At 31.2% G+C, this 15,845-nt stretch overlaps 1 protein-coding gene across 7 annotated transcripts in view; it reads right to left on the minus strand.

The window, feature by feature from the left end:
- LOC145276832 (lipopolysaccharide-binding protein-like) overlaps positions 1-15,845 on the minus strand; it is a 274,030-nt gene that overhangs the window by 12,181 nt on the left and 246,004 nt on the right. The window lies entirely within an intron of this gene.

Genomic DNA, 15,845 nt, shown 5'->3' on the forward strand with positions numbered 1-15,845 from the left:
TTACGTCTATTTGATGGATGTGTGATACGATTTAAAATAAAATCCGGAATATCGTAATATTTTTAGTCGGTGGAAACTAGAAAAAAATCTATACCGTAAATCCGAGAGTATCTTTCAGCAAAATAGTCTAACCCTGTATTGTTCAATAGCTGGCGTTGTATTTTATTTTTATTTTTATTTTTTTGAAAAGACACATCGAGAAGTAATGAGATGTGTATCCTTTGGTTGAGGCACTACTGAATAGGTATTATATTCTGTTAATGCATCAATTTTGCTTTTAATTTTTCTAATTAATTGCTTCGCGAAATCTTTTTTGCGTATTATCCATGGAATAGTAATAGTCGACTTGATAATCTTCTAAATTATCGACCACAAAAATAGGATTGTCTTCTACTTTTGAGGGAAAAATATTCTGATAGATTTACAACCTTAAAATCTGTAGTGTCACTCTAATCATTAATAATACGCTTGTTGTCAACGGCGATTTCATTGTCGTTATTTGTTTATAAATTTGGGGAAGTGCTAATTTATGATCTTCCAATGATGGAAATTTATATTTGAAATTAAATTTGTCTGATTTTTACACATAGGAGCCTTTTTTTTCTCTGGGACAAATACTAAGTAGACCGGGCTGTTTTTATCGTACCCAAAAATTATTCCACGTCGGGATTTGATATTTAATGTGCTTTTTTCATCTATAAATGCAAGGAAAGTTTAACCAATACATACATTTTGCTTAAATTTGGCTTTATACCACAGAATTTTCTATATGGGGTTCTAGATATTGTATTGTTAAGAGTCTGTTTGAATATATGTTCGGCAATCATAAGTGCATACGTCCAAATGTGTGGGGAAGTTTTGATTCAATTAGTAGATATCTTGCCATTTTGAAAGTGTCCACCATGCTGTTTCTGCAGTTTCGTTTTGGTGATATGAATTAGTGGGTTTTTTTTCATGCTTGATATGATGGTTAATTAAAACATTTTCAAAGTCTTTATTAGTGGTTTCACTGTACCATTGTCAGAGCGAATATACTTTACTGCACCGTAGGGGGGGCATGTCAGCTAAGTATTGTTTAGATGCTAGCAAGTTATCAGATTGGTTCTTTAAGAAAAAAAAACTATTATTAAACTGAAATAATCGTTCACAAATTTAATGCATACCCGTATCTCCTCTGCGCATCGGTTCGACCGGGTCGTTCAAGTCACAATGTGACAGTGATAGGAATTTGTGGGCTTTATGTTTAGCATCTTGTTTTGGTACTTTGCCATTTTACTTTGTGTACAAACATCGGAGATTTTTGTAAGTTTTTATTTTTATTCCACAACCATATTCGGCAATTTTTTGATATCTAGAAAATAACTGCGCCCAACAATTTTATGCCATGTCTATAAATACTGGCAGGCAATTTTGATGGTACTAGGCTGTTTAAATAATATAGTCTTTTATTTTCTTTTATATCCAATACAGTTCGATTCGGATCCACTAGTTTTTATTTATTTTGTTTTAATTTCGGGATTAGAAGAGCGTTCTCCAGAATACAGAAACATAATTTATCTTTATTGTTCCTTAGTGAGATTTTAGCATTTTATTTCTAAAAATTAGGTTTACTCTACTGTCGTTAGTCAACTCTTAAAACTAACTCTGTAGGTTAAAGTTGGGACCAACATTGATAAATACCATACATCTATACTTGCATGTGCCGTTGCATCACAATGAGAAGGCCGTTACTGTTTGTTGAAGCGTCACCGTACATGCAATAAAAATATATGGTCGATAACTGAGCCCTCAAAATTTAAATAGAGCCTCCTTTGAAACTTGTGTATCTTCATTAGAAACTCTTGTAATTGGGTCGCCCACAATTGTACTAAACTATGCTCGTCTTTTTTCTTGGGAGAATGATTGTTTTTGGAAATTATTTTTTTTTTTATTCAACGTAAAGTTATAATTTAATTTTGTTGTGTTTAAGTGAATATTTTAAAACTTCATGACGTTGTAGCTTCGTTTTTTTTTGCTGTGATAATTTTCTCAGTTTCCTCGAAACTTTTTAGTACTACCTTGAATTGAGTAAAAATCGTGGGTTTTCTTTCTAAGTCCTCACGGTGGTGAACGGCTAAAAATCAGTTGGCAACCCTTTTAGAATCATAGAGGAAAACAAACCGTCGCTAATAACTTCTCCAGACATATTTTATAAATGTTCTGTTTGTTTAGGTCCTTATAATATAGTCCGTAATGATATTGGCGTCCATACATTTTTGATATGTTATTTCAGTATATAAAGAGATAAGTTTTGTTTTCCTTTAGATAATATTCGTCCAAATCGTCGAACTAATCGTCCAAAGATTCTCGTGTAACCATGGATAAAATCCTGCCATATAAGCCCTGTATTAATTCCGCAAGGACATTTACATACTTTTCAGTAAACTCAGGGTACTTTCTATTTTTTAGGTTCTGACTGAATTACCCTGGCATCTTGATTTGTCAAAACTCTAGAAATTTCAATTGCGACAAATCGAATTTGATTTCTAGTCTATCAAAGTGAAATCTTCCACCGGGTTCATTGCCTCTTGGATAGGAAGCGATTTTTAATTTCGGAAGAGTTTCCGATGGGTAGCTTTTCTAGACATGTCCTGGATATAATGAATTATCAGTGGATTGATTTATTTATTGATTCTAGATTTATAATTTTGCAAGAAATCAGCAAAAGATACGAAAAGAATATTTGCTGGAATCTTAAAATATTAATTATTTATCGAGCAATTCTTGTTTCTCATTGGGTGAAAATGAAATGTGAAATAATTTGATTCGTCATTTCCTATCGGTAGTGATATAAATGGAATCTACCAGATTTTCGGGAAGATACAAAATTATAAATAAAATATAGCAAACATTGTTTTATGGGGGGACTCTTTATCGAATCTTTTCTAGTGTTTTGACATACATCAACCAGGCAACGCCGTCGCACGATTCCTTCTAGTACATCATATATATATATATATATATATATATATATATATATATATATATATATATATATATATGCATGTGTATCGGCGTGTGTGTCTGTGTGGGTCTGTGTGTTTGTGGATAATTCTCGATACGAAACTATATAGCTGCGTTTTCCTCATTCTTTAGAATTTACATAAGATAGCTCAAAATAATATGGCAGTAAAGTGGTGCATTCGGAAATAAATATAGGAACAATTATGCTGATATCTTAAGAATATCTAGAAAATGAATAACATGTACTTTCATTTTGTACTATTAATTGTGTTTGATATTTTTAGCTGATACATGCACATTATAGGAATTCACCTATTACAGTTCGTACAGTTCGTACGATAAAATATGAGTTTGTATATTTAGCACATTTTCTTAAGTATCTTTATGTGTTTTGGCTATGCTTTAATAAAATTATGATAAAAATGATTTAATAAAAATCTTAGTGAAACATTGAAAAGCAACAGAAATCTTAGTGAAATCTTAGTGAAACATTGAAAAGCAACACAAATATAAAGTGTAACGTTGTAATCACAAGTTAATGTATTCAAAAACATGTTTAAGGACACAGCTAATTTGTGTATCAGGAAGGCTCCTAGGATGCTATCTGGCGATCTGGCAAGAGACCGGTAAATCATTTGCACATTTTTTAAACTTTTAATTTCGCCCATTATACACCAGTAAACATTCTTGCAAATAAGGTACCGACGTGAAAAGTAAATAACTGCTTAATTATATACCCATTAACAATAAAAACACACACACAATTGGCGATATATATGTTTCCTCTATGCATAATGGCTTAATTTGATTTTTCCTCAGAGGCTTAACTGAAGTTCACATGTTCAAATCATGAAGGCCATCGGAAATGTTGCGGAAGTTTATATTTTTTACCAAAATAACAAATCTTAGCATGATCACTGTAAGTTTTTTTATATCAAGGGGAAAACATTTCTCTAGAGTGTATTCCGTATTTAAAATAAAAATCTAATAAATCTTTTATAATCCATTTGTATTATATATCATGTACTTACTTTTATTTAAAAGTAGGTACAAAATACAACATTGGAAAATAAGATAACCCCAGCTGACATATTGTGTTACGAATTTCAGAATTGCTTTTTTTATTTATATTCTTCTAATGTTTATTTGCAAATCTTTATGCAAGTTAATATACATTTCTTAAGCAAATATAATTAAGACTATTTCTAATTTGTCGTTTTTAAGAGAGCACTAGTTTCAATATGTTGAATCTTTAAATGCATAACAAAATGTGTTCCTATAAAATATTGCAGATTATTTCATAAGATCTCTAGCAGAACTTGTAAGAAATAACACTGCTATAAAATATTATGCAATACTTTTAAAAAACTGCTATTATAGAAGTAAATATGTTTTACTCTCACATCTCTGAAGAATCAGTAAATATTATAATTTGCATAATAAATATTTAAGCGTATATGCCTACTTAATATATATATATATATATATATATATAAATTTGAGTAGTATATATTACGTTTTCAGAGGGGATTATTTGATCTCATGTTTCTATGTTATTACGTTAGCCTCAAATACCTTTCATGGTCACATATAGTCTCATTATGTTCCTCAATACATTGTCAATCCTTCTAATCCTAGTATAGTCAAGTTTATATATATATATATATATATATATATATATATATATATATATATATATATATATATACACGCACACAAATTATCTTACAACCTAAGATTTCTGATTTTTGTTATCAAGAAAAGGTTTAGGCAAAGGGCATCGCGTTCGTTCGTATGTATATAAATATGTATTATCCCATGAAGGGTATGTATAGTGTGAACTGTAACATTTGTTTACGTATGATATACTTCATATGCATTTTCCTATATTTGTATTCCCTTTTATATTTCCAGAAATAAGTGTGATTGATAAAGAGTCGAGTGTAGCAAAAGATTCCCTCCAAGAGCATTTCCTGCTGTCGACCGAATTGGCATATTTTTCGCTGTATAGATTATTTTGATAAAATGTAAATATAATTTCTTTGTGGTTTTGAATCGCTGAACTCTCTCGTAAGAGGAAACAAGCTTATCGATAGCACGAACGAAACTTTCTTGTTCTTGTCTGGGGCGTTTCTCTTTAGTCTTTTAGAGTATTTTAAGACATTATGAAGAATATATCTACTGAGTTAACGTAATCCATCAACCTTTCTATGAGTAGCATGTTCATTGATTGATTCATAGTTACCTGTCCGCTATTTCCGCAACAAAATCGTTAAATGAAGTTGAATTAAACTAAGATTATAATCCTAGTAAAGGAAGCTCAACATTGTTTCAAAGACTACAACAAGATTTACACTGGAAAATATATTTGATGAATTCTTAATATACAATCATCTTATACCAAGCATATATATATATATATATATATATATATGAATGGCTTTATATATATATGTATATATATATACATATATATATATATATATATATATATATATATATATATATATATATATATATATATATATATATATATACACTGTTCACAAAAAGTTAGGTACAACTAAATAGGCCAAGGTCGTTATCAATGGAGAACACTTTTGGAAACACCTTGCAGTTCACATAATTTAGTAAATTATATATGGAGGAAAATCAGCAAACTGAAGGAGTGTCAGTACTGTTTTTGTGCTATAAATTTAACTTTCAATTGTAGTACTCGTACTTATATCAGTATTGGAGATGTTCGATTATTTGGATCAGAGAAAACTAAATTTCAAAACTAGCTACATTTTAAAATGTGACAAATCCAACTGTTATTATATATTCCATATACAATATTTTTCACTTTCCCGTATTTACTATGAAATTTAAGTTTATTACTATTCATGCTTAAATATCCTCTGTTTAAATCGAATATGCCACTCATGAGATTTATATTTCACTATCTTAAACTACTATATAATTGAAAGAGTGAGAAAGAGATTCAAAATAAAAGATGGAAAGGTTAGTATGTGATTCAAGCGAGAATAATCGACATCATACGGATAAAGGACACAGAGAGTAAAATTAGAAAAACAAATGGATTGCCTTTTAAACAATTGTAGATGACGACTATATGAAAAATAAATATTTTAAATAAAACCTCGGTTTTCAAAATAATGACTAATACATAGTAAACATAGAAAATGGGCATTGATTAACTCATCTTTAGTGTTATAATATGCATCACCAATCTTAGAATATATCTCTTACTATTTGATGCTTATGCATGAGTAGCATCTCTTACGCGCTCTCTCTCTCTCTCTCTCTTTCTTTCTCTCGGTATATGCATATATATATATACATATATATATAAATACTTCATTTACTCACACAAAATTAATATAGGAAAGTATAAATTTATGCGTAAACTTTAAGTATTCACTCCCTAAGTGCTCAATACTTAGGTAGAGTTAGTTAGTAATTTATAAAATATATATGGCGATTAAGCTACACTGAATATTTCTCGTTTCATCCACTCTATGATTATTCAGGCTTATGGGCGAATTTTGTGGTTGTCTGTCGTTTTTATATACGCACCTTCTATTGAGATTTTAGTTAGCCAATCATCTTTCTAGCATCCACCGCGCCCTTCCTATCAGCCAATAAACATGCACTTACAGGACAAAGGCCTATTTGACCTCTGATTGAATTGAGTCTTCGTGTGTGTTATATTTAGACTGGATATCTAGTGTCTTGATCTGTGTTAAATCTATGAAACAACCCTTCAAATAGTGGATACAAAATATTAATATCAAATATAAGCAAGAAAACACCAATAACTATAATAAAATTAAAAATAGAAGAAAAAGAAATATAATTTTTAACACTGCCCCATACAATCAAATGTTACAAACAAAACTTGGCAAGAAATTTCTAGATCTTATCGAAAATCTCTTTCCCGCAAACAACAACTTACACAACATTTTGAATAAAAATAACCTAAAGTTATCCTACAGCTGCTGCGAAAATTTAGAGATGATAATTAAAGCACATGATAAAATAAATATTAAATAAAAACAATATAAACAACAACAAAATAAACAATGAAAATTAGACACCATGACAAAAATAAAACTAACACAAAAGACACATATATAACTAGCAGAAATAATAATAATAATAATAATAATAATAATAATAATAATAATGTAACATGTTTTTGACTCCTAATGGGAGTATGAGACGAATGGATTCGCCAATCATTTTTATAAACACCGGCTGTGCTAAACAACTAATGAAAACGTTTCAAAATTATTATAAAAATTGTCGAATTTGGAATTTAATCAGTTCGCCGTTAACTACGCCACGGACCACATTTGATTCTTGGCCGCCATCTTAGTTACTGGTCTGAACTACGTATCCATTTTTGTTCAACACAATGTCTCAAAACTTGAAAGGTCAACTACGCCACGGACCACATTTCATTCTTGGCCGCCATCTTGATTACTGGTCTGAACTACGCCGCCATCTTTGTTCAACACAATGTCTAAAAACTTAGCAAATAATAATAATAAAAATAATAATAATAATAATAATAATAATAATAATAATAATAATAATAATAATAATAATAATAATAATAATAATAATATTAATAAACCAACTCCGGACAACAACAACCATACTAAAAATAAAAATTTTTAAAAAAACTAATAACGAACAAGATAAATGCAAATGTAGATACCGCACATGTTGCCCACTTCAAAGTAAATATCTAACCAAAAGCATAGTTTACGTGCCACAATATTCGCGAAAGAAACCTCGAATAACAAGAAATATCAAGTAGGTATGACTTACTTAGATTTCAAAACTCGATATTTTTACCAAAAAAGTACATTCAACAATAAAAGAAACGCCGTATGAAACAAAGCTAGCAAATAAATAATGGGAACTGAATGAAAGCGGCCGTTCGCCGGTAGTCGAATAGAAAATAGTAAGACAAGCAAACGCCTGTAAAGACCTAAACGACCAATGTAGATTATGCCTTCTTTCAGAATTTGCTATTCTGTATTTTAAAGAACCCCAATATCTACTAAACTGTAGGAAAGAAATAGCGAACTGTGTTCACAGAATAAAATTTACTCTAGGATAGAGATACAAAATAACTTTAAAACTAACAAAAACAATAGAAAATAAACACATAAATAATAAAATAAATAAACATGCATATACATATACTATCATACATATATATGTATGTATATATATATGTATGTATGTATATATATATATATATGTATATATATATATATATATATATATATATATATATATATATATATATATATATATATATAAACTAACATTAAAAAAAACTCACCTAGATTTAAAACAGATCAAGATACTAGATGGCCAGGCTAAATAGAACACACACAAAGAATCAGGCATACCCGAAAGTACAATGGGCCTTTGTCTTGTAAGTGCATGTAAGGGCGTGGTGGATACTAGAAAGCTGATTGGCTAAATAAATCTCAATAGAAGGTGCGTATATAAAAAAAAACAGACACCCACAAAATTCGCGCATACGCCTGAAGAATCCAAGAATTAATGAAACGCGAAGTATTCAATGTAGCTTAATCGCAATATATCTTCTTCTCTATATATGAACTCATTTTTCCCGTCTGATTTTGACCTTAATAGGATTAAAAATCAAGATATTTCATGCAAATATAATATGCACAAACGGCAGAAAAATATCTGAGGTGTGTTATAGGCTTATTATTTCTCAAATTCCTCGATAATCTTAGATTTCTATACTTTTTCTGCTGAGAAGTCACGGCCGAAATCGGTTAAGATCAATGGAAGTGGTAAAATATTTTCTCTCTAATAAATTGCTCCTCCCCCCCTGCCACCACTTAACACCGTTTGGGGATCGTTCACAAGGAACAGTTGAGAAGAGAACACCGGTTTGGCTTCGTAGTTCTTTCATGTGAAGTTATTTAAAATCACTAAACTAAGCTGCAGTGCTCTGTGGCGTAGTGGTTAGCGTGCTAGACAATTCACATTATATTTTCACGTTCGCGCCGACCTACCGTAGTCGTTTTTGTTTCCTAAACAACTGGAATGGACTGTTCTTGGTGGCCGAACTGTTAACGTTGCAGATGTTTTTTTGTTTTTTTTCACACTTTATTTTCCTACTTTTACTCATGACTCCGGGTTTGATCCTTCCTACTTACCTACCATAATATTTTTTTAAACCCCCCCCCGCGTCCCGGAAACAAACACTCGGGCAACACCGGGTACCCTCGCTAGTATTTTATAAATTGCTATACACACAACCACACACACACATATATATATATATATATATATATATATATATAAATATATATATATTATAAATTTATATATATATATAAATATATATACCATATATTATATTACTATATATATATTATATATATACTATATATATATATATATATATATTATATCACTATATATATATATATTATAAATTAATATATATATATATATATATATACATATATATATGTTGCATTTTTTGCGCTCTTATGTCGATACTAAAATCATATTTATCGATTTCAAAATTATTATAACGAACTTTATTATATATATAGTTATAGAATCGAACAACTACATAAAGTTTTAGCCATTTGCTTATTCTTTTAAAAAACAAGCGGCAATAAACTAATTATTCAGCTTTTATAGTTTCGTATCACACACATATCTATCGCTCTCTCACCCTCTCTCTCTCTATATATATATTATATATATATATATATATATACAAGTAACATCGTCAGTATGTGTGCGGGAAGTTTCTTCCACTTTTCCCTTTAAATATAAGGTATACAAAGAAGAAATATAATATATAAAGTATAATTTATATATATATTTGTATACTTTTGATTTTATCTTAACCCGGCAGGAATTGCTGTTAAGAGATCAAACTAGAATAAAAAGAAACAGTTGATTATCTCAGGTTACCACTACTGTTACTTACTTGGTGGAGGATTAAACATACAGTGCGGACGGCCGTTTTATCTTTAACCTAACGGTAGCGCAGACGACTACTAAATTTTTATTGCTGTTTCAATACTGACTTTAAGGCTTCCTATGTGTTTTTCACTAATCACTTAAAAAAAAACTTGATAATAAAAGAGAATATAATCCCAAAACAACTTTATTTAAACATTTTTCGTCTTAACCCTTAACGGACAACAGATAAACAAGTATTATTTTTAAAATAGTGCGGGGCATTTACTGAAAAATATCTACTAAACTGTTGGAAAGAAATAGCGAACTGTGTTCACAGAATAAAATTTACTCTAGGATAGAGATACAAAATAACTTAAAAACTAACAAAACAATAGAAAATAAACACATAAATAATAAAATAATTAAACATGCATATACATATACTTTCATACATATATATATATATGTATGTATATATATGTATATATATATATATATATATATATATATGTAAACTAACATAAAAAAACCCTCACCTAGATTTAAAACAGATCAAGACACTAGATAGCCAGGCTAAATAGAACACACGCAAAGAATCAGGCATACCCGGAAGTACAATGGGCCTTTGTCTTGTAAGTGCATGTTAATTAGCTGATAGGAAGGGCGCGGTGGATACTAGAAAGCTGATTGGCTAAATTAATCTCAAATATAAAAAAAACAGACACCCACAAAATTCGCGCATAAGCCTTAAGAATCCAAGAGTTAATGAAACGCGAAGTATTCAATGTAGCTTAATCGCAATATATATTTTATAAATTGCTATACATACACCCACACACATATATACATATATATATATATATATATATATATATATATATATATTATAAATTTATATATATATACTATATATTATATTACTATATATATATTATATATACTATATATATACTATATCACTATATATATATTATAAATTATTATACATATACATATATATGTTGCATTTTTTGTTCTCCCTGTTTTTTTCTCCCACCACACCCCATCCCCCTAAACTGGACATTGTGGGGCTACTTCATTACCATATATGCCAGTATAGTTTTACTGGGCTGATATTTGTCTGATTGGTTGAGGGAACCCGATTGACAATTCCTGGTGGCTGTTTCCGACTGATAGTACAGGTTCCTTAACACTTTGGTAGGGCTTAGAGCGGCTGCTCAATCAACTCTCCCCAATGGTTTACTTCTGCATGTGCATCTGCCATTGCTCAAAGGCAGCATGCGTACCGCAGATTCAAACGACATAAATCCCGTTCAAACAGATAGAAGTATATAGAAGCTAGAAGTAATTGTAAGAGAGAAATAGCGACAGCTAAGCCAGTGAAACCATTAGAAAACGCATGTAGGTGCAGACATTAGGAACCCGTGGTTTTTGAAAAATCTACAACAATATCATAACTAACAGGCAATTAACGATTACCTAACTTTCAATCACGCATGAGGTTGTTTGCACGGAAACCGAGAAAGCTAACCTGCTTGCCAGTCGGTTTTCCTCAAACCTCAGATTGGACCCGCCCCACCCTCTTTGTCATTCCTTTGCGGACAGACACCACACTTGATGATTTGAAAATAAACCCTTCTCAGGTACATAGTATCATAAAAAATCTATACATCTCAAAAGCGTGTGAACCCGATCTCATCCCAGCTGTGCTATTAAACAATTGCTCGGCTGAGGTTGTTCCAGTTCTCTTCAAACTTCACAACAAATGTCTTAACGAATCTTGCTTTCCTGACTACTGGGACACCGCTTCTGTTGTACTAGTTTTCAAGAATTCTGGCGAAAAATATGTCCCATTAAATTATCACCTCATTAGTCTTCTCCCAATTTTTGCCAAAATATTTTAATCGTTTATTAATCAAGCTCTAGTCTATAACTTTACAGCTGCTAAACTCCTGACTGACAATCAGTATGGATTTAGACAAGACCGTTCAACAACAGATATCCTAACTGTAATCTCTGAAAATATATACCGTTCACTGGAAAAAACAAGGGGGTAGAGCGTTAGCCCTCCATATATCTAAGGCTTTTCACAGCGTATGTAACGATGGCCTTCTGAGAGAAATTAGAAACACTAGAGCATGACCTTGGTCTATAGTGGGATAGCGACAAAAATGGATGGTCACATTCAATTCTGCCAAGACTAAGCTTCTTTCCTTCCATAATCACAAGAAACCTTCACTACCACAAATAGCAAGGCCCCAGAACACATTACTCGAAAATACTTCCTTTAAACTGCTATGACTAACGTTTACACGGAACATAAACTCGAATAGATACCTTGAGAGAATTGCTGCGAAGAAGGTGGATTTTATCTATCGTGCAAGAAAGCCTCTTACACCTGAAAATATCCTGTGCCTCTATAACGCCACCATCCGCATATGTATGAAATACTGTTTCACATTTGTGCTTTTGCATCTGCTACTTGTCTCTAACTCCTTGACAGGGTTAAAAAGAATGTCGCCAACCTGATAGGTCCTGAACTGTCATCTAGGCTCCGTCCCATCGATGAAATGTTGCATTCCTCTGCTTGTTCTTTAATGACATCAATGATGAATGATCTGAGGAACTACAAGCACTAGTACCCCCTCGACGTAAATGCATCCGACAAACCCGACAAGCAGCTACCACCCTCTACACAGTAGAGATCACTGGATGTAAGAAAGCCTTTTACTCCAATAGTTTCTTTCCCAGATCTGCTAGACTTTGGACCTCCCTTCTGGGATTCTACTTTCTCAACTGTAGTGACATGCAGAAGTGCAAGTATAATGTGAACAGACATCAACCTACCCATCTCTCTTCAATTTACCTCTTGCAACTTAAGTTCCCTATAGTAGCCCCCTACTTCAAAGTGGCACTGTGCCTTGTAGTGGGTGATTTTTTTTTTACTAGCTTTCTTTGAACTCTGTTTTCCGCCTGACTACAATATTGTCGTCTTCAATGTTTATGTGAATGAGTTCCTGTTCAACTGTCCCTTAAATAATTATATTGTACTCATTTCCTACTACTAACGATTTCTACGTTGTTATTCCCGTAACCAGCGTACACTCATTAACCCTTATGCTTAAGTGGTCTTCGAATCACGAGAAGTAGTGGCTATTCTGAAAAAAAGTACTAATCGTAATATTAAAGTGAAACCAATCATCTCACAAAAAAACATGAATAAATAATTAAAGTTCGATTTTCAAAGTATATGCACATTAGTTTACTTTTATTTACTCCGCCCCATATATAATACAAGTATAATGCGAATGTTGCAAGTATAATACGAATTTTGTTTAAACAAATTTTAATAGAAAAACTAATAACAATCTCACTCAAGTATATATATATATATATATATATATATATATATATATATATATATATATATATATATATATACTTTTAGTGTTATATAAATAGTAGACTACCCGTGACCCGTTGGGTCAGTATGTTATATTAGCTATGGAATTCATGTATGAGCGTGACACTTGTGACGTAAAGAAAATAGTGTTTTTTTTTTTGCTATAACAGAAACATTTCTATGAAAGTATATTAAAATGAAAAATCACGGATGGATCACTCAAACATGAAAAAAATCCTCCCTAATCGTGTAAAGTTACCTAATTTCCAAATAATCGCTCAAAAATCGAAAATTAAGCATCCTTTGCCTACGAATCGAACGCCTAGGAAAGCCATTTAGCAGCAAAACCGCACATGAACCTACCGATGAGAAATATAAGAATGAAAACCCATTTTGGAATCCTTCAACCAAGTTATAGAAACTTAAAATCTAAAAAAAAAAATAATAAAACCTGAAGCAAAAAATAAAACCTAAATAAATAAAATAAAATAAAACTAATATTGACACAGATTAGTAAGTGTGTCAACAAATTCACCGTTCTCACACAACTATTTTGTATCTAGAAATATAAACAAAAAATAAAAAAAGAAGGAAGGAAGGAAGGATAAGCGACGGATAGGAAGTAGTAGCTGTAGTAATAGTAGTAGTAGTAGCATTAGTAGTAGTAATGGTAGTAGTAGTAGTAGTAGTCTTGGCTTTACTGCAATTGTTCTTATGTTTGTAAACGTGTTAAAATTGTTTAGTTGTAAGAAAATAGCGACAGTATAGTTGTAATAAAGACTAATTGCAAAACATCGCCAGTCCTCCCATATTAAATAATAATTTCGAAATAATAACGATAATATTTCAGTGCGCAGGTCGAAAGAAGCGATTTGTATCGATTTGTTTACGTTGTTATGGGTTAATGTTTAGGCGCGCATGCGCAACCTGATGTCATACACCGGAAAGTGGGGTACATAACTCGTTACAAGGTCATTTGAGTTTTATAATTATATAGATTAGTTCGTGAAAATAAATAAAGAAGAGAAGAAATTTACATACGTAATTTCATAAAACGGATTTTATTGCCATACAATAAGTTATGACATATTTAACCATAACAGTATGTATAGTACTTTAAACACCAGGCTGCTACAGTAAGTTTTAATTTTCTAGTTATTGTCAGATATTCTACGTTGAAAATCCTTTAAGTATTTAATAAAGAGTGTGGTATAGCTTCTTGTCCGGGCGTGAAATTGGATATAAATCGGAAGCGCTTGTATTAAGATAGATGTATTAAAAGTTCCTGGAGCAATGTTTGTTTTGCATTTCTAGTATTTTTTCCAAATCTGTAGTTATTGACTGCTGAGTTCTGGAGTTTGTGTGCGTGTTTCTACTTTTATTTATTTCTGTTTCCGTTATATATATATATATATATATATATATATATATATATATATATATATATATATATATATATATATATATATATATATATATATATAATTAATTCTATTTAAGTGTACGTTTTATTTGAGGATTATTTATTTTTCTAACTTATCCCCACTGATTTTTTTTTATTTTTCTGAACCAAAGGAAACAACAATATAAGATATAACAATATTTATATCATGATGAAGTATCTCCCACTACTACTACTAGTAGTAGTAGTATAGATTTCGAAGTTTACTAGGTAGAACGCCATGCCAGTCATGAGGTCTCAGTTTCCAATTGTATTATGGATAGCTTATATATATAATTGACACGAAAAAGGTGCCAGAGATTGTAATGTGGTCCGATTCTGAAAGAGATTGTCATCCTTATAAAATTGATCATACATGGGAGGAAAACCAGGGAGAGTCACATAGCCGCAAGAAAAATCGGTTTTAGACTCTGCGTGCCGAGTGCGTGAAAAGAGTTTGAGATATCATGTGATTCCTAGGTTAGTTTAGGTGGATTTATAAGACTCTTGATCATCTCGCATCTTACAAAAATAGGAATTACAAGTGGCAATATATAAGTTGCGTTTGATCGTCTAAGCAGCACAACTTAAAATTCGCTTGGAAAAAAAAGACGTCTATTCTATTTGTCGATCTGATTTTTAATACCCTGCCCGGCGGCAACAGCTGTTTAGTTACATCAAAAGTGGCAACATCACCTTGAGCTACAAAAACTCTGTTATTACACTGATTGGCGGCTGGTGAGAGCAGTTGGTCGCACATACTTTTTGCGTTCCCACGTTATATGATGGACAGGTGTATATATATATATATATATATATATTAATAAATGTTCAATGACGCAGCACGAGTACGTTGAAATAATATGCTGTTAATTTATATTCTATAGCAAGTTTAATAACTAATTTATGAACACTATATACACTAAATACAGTTAAAATACAGTTAGAATAAACACATCAGATCGTATGCATAAAACTGATTCTTAAAAATGTCTCCACATTTAAAAGTAGCCA

Source organism: Euprymna scolopes, chromosome 5 (assembly GCF_053919585.1).
Source record: "Euprymna scolopes isolate OS-2025 chromosome 5, ASM5391958v1, whole genome shotgun sequence".
In the NCBI taxonomy this organism is placed as follows: domain Eukaryota; kingdom Metazoa; phylum Mollusca; class Cephalopoda; order Sepiida; family Sepiolidae; genus Euprymna; species Euprymna scolopes.